General features: G+C 32.7%; 1 long non-coding RNA gene across 1 annotated transcript; it reads right to left on the bottom strand.

Annotated features, from left to right (window-relative positions):
* Window positions 1-320: 320 nt before the first annotated feature.
* Window positions 321-9,579, bottom strand: LOC145712428 (uncharacterized). The gene is made up of 3 exons (XR_014135239.1): window positions 9,422-9,579; window positions 5,151-5,312; window positions 321-732 (listed from the first exon to the last, which is right to left on the bottom strand). It is a non-coding gene; the product is annotated as an uncharacterized LOC145712428 (long non-coding RNA).
* Window positions 9,580-9,952: the final 373 nt, after the last annotated feature.

Below are 9,952 nucleotides of genomic sequence, written 5' to 3'. Positions count from 1 at the left end.
CTCCACTCTCATGACCTAGCCATATCCCAAAGGCCATTATCAAATACAATCACACTGGGGATTTCAACATATGCATTTTGGGGAACGCAAACATTCAGTCTATAACAAACATAAATCAAGAAACATCACCTGTTCTGTTAATTGTGATATTATACAATGTCACAATAATATATTGTGCTGCAAATAAGTAACATTTTGCAGTGACTCCCATAAAGAAATTGAGTCTATTTTTCCATTCCTTGAATCTGGACTTGGCTGTGTGACCTGCTTTGTCCAATGGGACATTAGTAAGCATAACTGAAGCAGAGGCTTGAAATGAGCTTGAACATTGAGCTTGCGTTCCTGATGCCTTTGTAACAGAGTTAGTCATCATGTGTAGAAGCTTTGGCTAGCCTCCTAGATGATGTAAAATATGAGGCTTGGTGCTTCTATTGTCTCGGACAACATATGAATGAGGCCACCTGGGATGAGACAGTCCCCAAGCAATCTGTTAACTGAATGTACACGCAAGAGTGAACAAGGTCTTGACCTGGAGAACTGTACAGCAGAATCCTGGGCTAAATAAAATGATCGCTTCAAGTTCCTAAATTGTGGTGTGGTTTATTATGCAGAAGAAATTTATACAAATAATTATAGTGAAATAAAACTTTATTTAAATATTCTCAGTGAAAGTTGTTTAATTTTGCTGAAAGCTGGCAAAACTTATGGCCAGTGTTCAAAGTACATGTAGTCCTAGAATAAAATGAAAAAGGAATGTAATTAGGTTGGTTTTTAAGGTGCAGGCCTTAGACATGAGAGTGATTTTAGGGTCCTGTGTTATAATAACGTGATTATAAAACCTATTAAAGGAGAATTCTGAGAATCAGACCTATAAGAAAGCAACTTCTAAGGGAATAAGAATATTTGTCTACTCTCAAACACACCAAAATAATAAATTTGAATATAAAGGCCCTTAGAGAACAGCAATTAATTCTACTTCATTTTTTGTATATTTTTTCATCATGTATACTTAATATAAAAAAGTGTAGGAATAGAGAAGGGAAAAAGTTGTATTTCCAATCCTTGCAAAACTACCACTAATATTTTGATTCAAAGTCTTTCCAGACATGCACAATTGGTATAATAATATGCTTATAACCTATTATTTTTACTGCATAATATATTCTGAGTATCCATGCCATTAAAGTTCATTTATTGAACGTTTAGTTTGTCTTTAACGTTCTGTTTTAGAGATGTCTCATAATGTGTTTTTAATAAATCTCATACTGTATATTTTAGGTTGTTTTAGCTTTTTAATTTATTAGAGTGATGTTTGCTACATAGAATATACATTGCTATTTACTAGAGTACACATAATTATTTTTCTGCATTTGTATTAGTTTTTTAGAAGAAAGTAAAGCATATGAAATATATGAACATTAAAAATTTTAATGCAAAAAAAAATTTTAATGGATGTTTTCAGTTTGTTCCCCAAAATTGTACCTGTAGCTCATGACTGCCTGATTTCCTAAACTTTCATCAGCATTGAGACTTTGTCATTAGAAAAAATGAAAAGGGGTATTTCATTGTTTTCTTTTTTTGCTTCTCTTCATATGTTTTTGAAAACATTTTCTTATGATTATTGGTTATTTGTATTCTCTGTTTAATGGTTGTATGAATTATTTTTTATATTCCTTTTCCATTTCTGTTGGGAATTTGATATTTTTTTCTCATTTAAATAAAATTTATATTAATATAAGGATATTATTTATTCCTTGGTCATATTTGAAGCACATATTTCCTTTATTGTTTGCTATTAAGTATTTAATATTATAATTTGTTTTAAGGTACAGAAGTTTAAGGTATTATAATTTAGTAGTTTGTTACTTTGTGATTTATTTACTTTAAAAATTCTTTCCATCTAGAGACCACGGGTGGGTGCTGTTTGTTCATTTATCTTTGGTCAATAATTCACCATCTCCTTCCTTGTGTTTGGTCTGGGTTTGTTTTGTTCTTTTACAAACCTTTTAGAGATGAAAGTTAGCTCATTAATTTTCCACTTTTCTTCTTTTCTTCAGCAAGTATTTACAGTTATACATTGCTCTTTAACTTTACTTGCATCCCAAAAGATTTGGTGTGTAATATTTTAGTTAGTATACATTTTGATATATTTTGAAATTTTATTATGTGTTACTTTTTACCCCTGAGTTATGTACACATTTCTATATATACAAAATATTTTAAAATGTGTATCTTTATCAATTTCTAATTTAAATTTTTGTTTTTAACATTTATTTATTTTTGAGACAGAGAGAAACAGAGCATGAACAGGGGAGGGGCAGAGAGAGAGGGAGACACAGAATCCAAAACAGGCTCCAGGCTCTGAGCTGTCAGCACAGAGCCCGACGCAGGGCTCAAACTCACGGACGGTGAGATCATGACCTGAGCCGAAGTCAGACGCTCAACCGACCAAGCCACCCAGGCACCCCAATCAATTTCTAATTTAATGTTATTTGCTGTGACACCAAGGTCCAAGTGACACCAGTTCCCTGAAATTTGTTGAGACTTATTTCTTGGCCCATTATGAGAATAATTCTTGTAAAAACCTTTTTTTGAAAACAACTTATATTATCTACTTGTTTAACACAAAGTTCTACATGCATCCATTAAATCAACCTTACTTTTTTTGGTTCAAATTTTAAATAATTTTACTACATTTCTGTCTCCTACACCAGGTAAAAATCGAAAGGGGTGCATAAATTTCCCACTATGATGAACTTGTCATTCTCTAACAATATAACATTTTTCTCAATGTTAAACATTGATAAACATTGTATAACATTGATCTTAGGGGCACAAAGTCAAGAATTATTATATTTCTTTTGAATGGAATTTTTATTATAATGTAGTTACCTTCTCGATCTCTGTCCCTAATGTTTTTTTGTCATAAAATAATTTTTTTTTTGTATTAGCTTTACTAGCTTTTGTGGTTAGTATTTTTCTGTTATACATTTACCCATATTTTCTTTCTTTACATTTTTTTTCATTAATTTAGATTTGTCACCCAATAAGAACCTGGGGATAATTTAAAAATCTAATTTAGGGGCTCCTGGGTGGCTCAGTCAGTAGGGCATCTGACTTCGGCTCAGGTCATGATCTCGTGGTTGGTGGGTTCAAGCCCCACATCAGGATCCCTGCTGACAGCTCAGAGCCTGCAGCCTGCTTCAGATTCTGTGTCTCCCTCTCTCTCTGCCCCTCCCCCACTCATGCTCACTCTCTCTCTTTCTCTCAAAAAGTGAATAAATAGTAAAAAAAAAAAAAAAAATGTTAAAAATCTAACCTAACACTTTCTATTTTTTAACTTGCAAGTTTTTCCCATTTACATTGATTGTGAATATTGTAAACAAAATTGTATAGAACATATTTAATTGATATCTTGATATAACTGAATAATTATTTTCTACCATTTCAATTTTCTATTTCTTTTTGCCCCAACTTTCTCCATGCTTTTCTCTCCTTTTTCCCCCACTGTGGGTTTTGTTTGTTTGGTGGTTTATTTGCTTTCTGGTATTTTATTCCCACTTTTCCTCTATACTAGTTTCAAATTTCCAGTCTTTTTGTTATTTTACTCATTACCCATGACATTTTAACATGCACATTTAACTTATCTCCTGAACAATACAAAGACCTTAGAACATTTTAATTCTAATAACTTCTCATAACTCATATATTTTTATTAGCTAGTATTTGTTTTGGGTTTTTTTGACCTCACAAATTAGATATTTGCTATTATTTTATTTTTAAAAACATGTTTACATTAACAAATGTGGCTAGCATTTTATTTGCTTATGAATGTTATTGAACCTCAGATGATCGTTTTCAGAGCATGCTCCTTCTTCCTGAAGTGTTGTATACACTTTACAATAATCTAGGTGTTGTAAAAATCTGGGTTTCTTGATATGCAAATTTACTTATTTTACTTTCATCTTTAAGATAGTCTTGAAGAAAATAGAATGTGAGAGTTAAGATTTTTTTTTTAATGTTTATTTAGAGAGAGAGGGAGGGAGCGTGAGTGGGGGAGGGGCAGAGAGAGGGAGACACAGAATCAGAAGCAGGCTCCAGGCTCTGAACTGCCAGCACAGAGCCCGATGCAGGGCTCAAACCCACAAACTGCGAGATCGTGACCTGAGCCAAAGTCGGACCTTAACCACTGAGCCACCCAGGTGTCCCAAGATTGTTTTTTAATCAGTACCTTGAAGATACCATTCTACGGTCTTCTGGCTTCCACTATTTCTGTTGAGAAGTCAGTTGTCAGTCTCATTGCTTGCAGGTGATTTGTTTTTCCTTTGTGGTTACTTATTTTTCTTTGCTATTCTGCTTCACTCTTAACATCTATATTTAGATGTTAATTTTAAATTATATTACTTAGGATATTTGTCCTTTATGTATCACTGAGTTCATATTTCTTGGTTCTGCAATTTTTTTTAGGAGTTACCTGTTCTCCTATCTTATTTGGAACTCTTGATTTTCATATTGATTTGTCTCTCTACTACGTTATGAATCATTTTCTCTACTGCATTTCTTTGTTCCCTTTTTCTTCAGTTGTATTCAATCTACTACTTAATCTGTTTTTTTTTCTGTTTCTCCAAATTTTTAATACTATTTATGAGGCATTGTGTGACCCAGACCTGCATATGTCTCTTGCCATTTTTTATCATTTCATAATATTTAGAGAATGAAGGTAATTTCTTATGTTCATTTGGCTCCAAAGACCCTAATATAATCAACAGCAATATTTTCCTTCTTAAAATGTCTACATATCTATAGTTTCCAAATTAACAGTGATTACAAAAAGAGACTTATAACATTTTTAAATTGTAGGAAATAACAGTAAGTTACAATGAACAAGCCATTTTGTTCCTATTTTTAGCAATTTAGTCTTATTTTTCATCAAGGATTTCAACTTTAGTGATCATGTTTACAGGACACTCTAGTTTTTACACCCTTTGCAATGGGAAAACTAAATCCATGATATGATTTTGGGGACTTAAAACTAGACCAAAAAATACAATTTGTGGTCAATCTAGATTTGAGCAAAAATATTAGCAAAGGTGCAATGGTAATCTCAAAAAATATGATTTTAAGCTAAATAAAATAAAAAATAGCCTCACAATGAGGAAACTTGCTCCAAGCATCAGTGCTTTTATCTTAACATCAAGATTCAATGGAAACTGGATTCCAAATTTATCAGCATTGGTGAATAGTTCCCTCATAAATCCAGCCCATTTTTTTGAAATTTTGCCAAGAACTATTTCTTCATCCAGAGACAATAACTAAAAGAAAAAATATATATATATATGTATGTATGTATATATATAATCTTAGATGAAAGATCTGAAATAAAAATAGGTATTCCTATCTCGATTTTAGTAATTAAATATAACCCATATGAGTTATAATCGTGTTGGTCGTTTCCTGCAATAAATAGAATGTGCAATATGACACATAATAACTTGGAAAAACACCTACAGACAATATCTATCTAAAAGAAGATGTTCAAATTATTGTACACAACTGGTTATACAGTCCACCCTTGAATAACACAGGGGTTAGAGGTGCTAAGACCCCTGGGCAGTTGAAAATCTGTGTATAACAATGGATCCCCCAAAACCTTAACCACTAATAGCCTACTATTGACAAGAAGTCATACTGATAACAAAATTAATATATATTTTATGTTATATGTATTATATACTGTATTCTTACAATAAAATAAGCTAGAAAAAAGAAAATGTTATTAAGAAAATCATAAGGAATAGAAAATATCCTTACACTACTGTACATATATTTATTGGCAAAAATCTGCATATAAGTGGACCTGTGCATTTTAAACCTGTGTTGTTCAGAGGTCAGCTGTATATGATACATATGGTATTTTATATGTGATAACTTTATATTACATATAAATTATATCAATATATATGCTTAATAAATATAATTGCTTAAATTTGACTTGAGAATCAATTTAACTTTAAAAGAAAACCACTAGTTTTTCATCTGTTTTACACAGTTAGCTCTTTATTGAGATCTTAATTTTCTGAATCCCTCTACCCTTTCTCATCCCCTTTTCTCCCTACTTATCTAAATTCCCTAGAGCATCACTTCTCATACCAACTAATATTTATTTCTCAATATAAGAGATATTCATATAAGATAATATTTATATAAGAAAATAAAGTTATCTGTGATAACTCCTACTACTTGTCTGGTAATGAATGCCATGGAGGAAAAGGCAGGCTGATGTAATGGAATACAGTTGGGAGATAATAGGCAGGCTTAAAGAATTGGGGGGGGGTGGTGATTTTACAGGAAGCCTCCTAGGGAAAGCACCATTTAAGTTGAGACTTAGAGGATCAATAGGAATTAGTGATCAGGGTAGTAGTGAGAGAGTCAGCAACATGTGAAAAGGCCCTGAGTTGGGAGGGGCTGGAGCAAAGTGAAGAATGGGGCTAGTTGCAGAAAATGAGAAAAGAGAGGTATGCAGAGATAGATCATACATAGCCTTGTAAGTAACATTAAGGAATTTGGGAAAAGAAAGATATGGAAGAGTTTTGTGTAATCTTGTCAAAATTTCTCCAGCGTTTTCATAACTAACTGGCAATGCCACTCTCCCTCATCCTTAGCCTAATATCTTATATTTTACATTGCAAAGAAAATGGAAACTACTTGACAGGAACTTACTAATTCCTAGAATGTCATCTTCTCTAATAACATGAATAGTCAATTAACACATATTTTGTATGTTATATATATCATATACTGTATTTTTTTTATTTTAAAAAGAGATAGTGTGCACATGTGGGGGAGTAGAGCAGAGAGAAAGATAATTTTTTTTAATGTTTATTTTTGAGACAGAGAGAGAGACAGAGACAGAGTGCTAGTGGGGGAGGGGCAGAGAGAGAGGGAGACACAGAATCCGAAGCAGGCTCCAGGCTCTGAGCCATCAGCACAGAGTCTGATGCATGGCTCGAACCCACAAACTGTGAGATCATGACCTGGGCCAAAGTTGGATGCTCAACTGACTGAGCCACCCACATGCCCCAAGGGAAAGGGAATCTTAATTAGCCTCCATGCCCAGTGAGGAGCCTGATGTGGGGTACAATCCCATGACCCTGGGATCATGACTTGAGCCAAAATCATGAGCCAGACATTCAACTGACTGAGCCGTGCAGGTGCCCCTCCTATATATATTTTTACAACAAAGTAAGTTAAAGAAAAGAATATGTTTTAAGAAAGTCATAAGGAAAATACATTTACATTAATATATGTGTGTGTGCGTATATATATATATATATATACATATATATATATATATATATATATATATATATATTGAAAAATATCTACATACAAATGGACACAGACAGTATTGTATCCATACCAACACTCCCTACTTCCTGTTATGGTGAATATGATGAATAAACTATTTCTGCTCCCATTTGAGGCTTATTTCCTATATGTGCATTAGGTCCCATACCAAGTAAGAGCAGAATTCATCAAATATTTAACATCTGCTGTTTCTCCACACTTTCCCTCCCATTTGGAGCCTTTCCTTCAAAATCAAAACAGGCTGAGGATATACCTTTCAAAAATACCTTCCTATCCACCTTGTGCCCCATTCAGCCAGGAATAGGATTAGGGTAAAGCAGTGAGATAAGTCACACAAGTACATAGTCAGTTTCTGTCTTAAATTTTTGTTTATAAATTTGTTCATAATGGATATGCATTATGATTTTAATTTTAAAAAAGATTGATTTTAAAAAAGATTATATTCAAGTTATCACTTGCCTGAATTATTCAGTTTTTTGGTGCTTTCTTAAATTTTGTACCCAAGATGAATGGCTTACTTCCCTTACCATAGTCCCTGGTCCTGTAACTCATTCCTCCTTTATCTCTTTCCTACTCTTCATAACCAAAAGTATTGAAAGGGCTGCCCACATTCATTCACAACATGACTTTTTCACAGAATTGTACTTCCCTTTCTTGCTCATTCTTAGAGTTTACCCAAAGAGTGCCAGCTATAAAATCACTTTATTTCACGCTTAGAAGAAAGAGGAAGTATTTTATACAAAACCTTAGAGAAGGCTCCGAAGATATCTGAATAAGGTAGGATTTATTATATCGTGTAAGATATAAAACAACACACGGAAAGCATTTTGTTTTTTTATGTCATTAATAATGAACCACTGTAGCTTTGGCTTCTAGAGTTTTATGCATAGGCCACTCTGTTCCATTGGTTTTCAACTTGAAATACAAAAGAGTAGAATCCTGTGTGTTCATTTTATTCATTTTTGAAACTAACCATGTTATTGTCATAATTCATTTGCTTAAATATGTTTTACTTAATCAGTACATGCAGGTGCCAATCAGATCAGTAATTACTAAACTGAATTAACATAATTCTAGAGAAGGAAAAAAAACGGAGACATGATTTCAGATTAAAAAAACAAGCAAACATGTCCTTAATAGAAGACTGAATACTTTTTTCCAATCAAATATTTTATCAAACCAACAGTATTCTTAGGAATATTGCTTAGGAATGTTGCTTAGGAAACCAGATTTAACTAAGTGTAGTTAGCCGGTTGCTTAGTTTTGTTAACTATATTTAGTATTTTTAGTAGTTAACCTCCCAAATTATTATCTGAATGTTGGCCATAATCTGAGAAATGTATCAGTAAACACATAAAAATTTAACAAAATTGTATCATAAGAGTTTCAGAATTTTATAAAAATTAACATAAATATTTATATAACATTTATATATAATTTATTTATTATATTATTATATTATTTAAAATTTATAATTAATGCCCAATTTATGTCATTGTTCATTGCAATAAAGCTTAATTTTCTCTTTCACTACTCCTTAAAATATTAAATACCATACTTGTTTAATAACTACATACTTGAAATACAGCTTAAAAAAGATGCCCTATGGGCACCTGGGTGGCTCAGTCGGTTGAGCATCTGACTTTGGCTTAGGTTGTGATCTCACAGTCCATGAGTTCAAGTCCTGCGTCGGGCTCTGTGCTGACAGCTCAGAGCCTGGAGCCTGCTTCAGATTCTGTGTCTCCCTCTCTCTCTGCCCTTCCCCTGCTTGAACTCTCTCTCTCTTTCTCTCTCTCTCTCTCTCTCTGTATCTCTCAAAAGTGAATAAATGTTAAAAAAAAATTAAAAGAAAACTAAAAAAAAGATGGCTTATAATCACAAGTGTGTAAGCCTCAATGAAGCAAGGAAACTATGTGTTAGAAACTCAATTTAAAAAATAGTCAAATAGTTAGAACATCATGATACCATTTTTATCTTATTTTAATCAGATTTATTAATATATTAGAAAATAGTCAAACAACTAATTTGAACATGATTATCTTATAATACTCACATTAAAATCTAGATCCTTGAGACAGCTGGAAAGCATACATGGCCCTCTAATTTTCATTACATCCTCCTTATTCTCATTTTTTATTTTAAACTTTGGCAAAAATGGGTGAAAGTATTGATACACATATCCAATTTTTTCACCAGGTGGAGCTTCAACTTTTAGCTACAAAAGATTGAGAAATGTAGTATTGGTCAAATGAGATTTATTTTGATTTGTAAGCAGCAAATTAGTTATATGCTACCTATTAGTGTTTTATATATGTGAACAGAGCTTTCTGTGTTTAAAGCATGCCCTATGTTTGGGAATGGACGTGAAAGTGAAAAAAAACTAGGATGTAGATATTGAAACCCCCAAATTGAGACCTGATGCTGCTGTTCATTTACTACATGAAATGTGGACATGTCCCTAAACTCTCTGTAACTCATTTTCCATTTGCAAAAGGGGGATAATAACATTTTTTAGGTGTTTATGAAGATCACTTTTTAAATTGCCATGCTCATGAGACATGTCTTAAACCCCAGTCACACCAAC

Source organism: Panthera onca, chromosome C2, assembly GCF_046562875.1.
Source record: "Panthera onca isolate mPanOnc1 chromosome C2, mPanOnc1 haplotype 2, whole genome shotgun sequence".
Classification (NCBI taxonomy): Eukaryota; Metazoa; Chordata; class Mammalia; order Carnivora; family Felidae; genus Panthera; species Panthera onca.
Note: the sequence above shows the minus strand (reverse complement) of the source record. Positions and strands in the feature narration are given on the sequence as shown.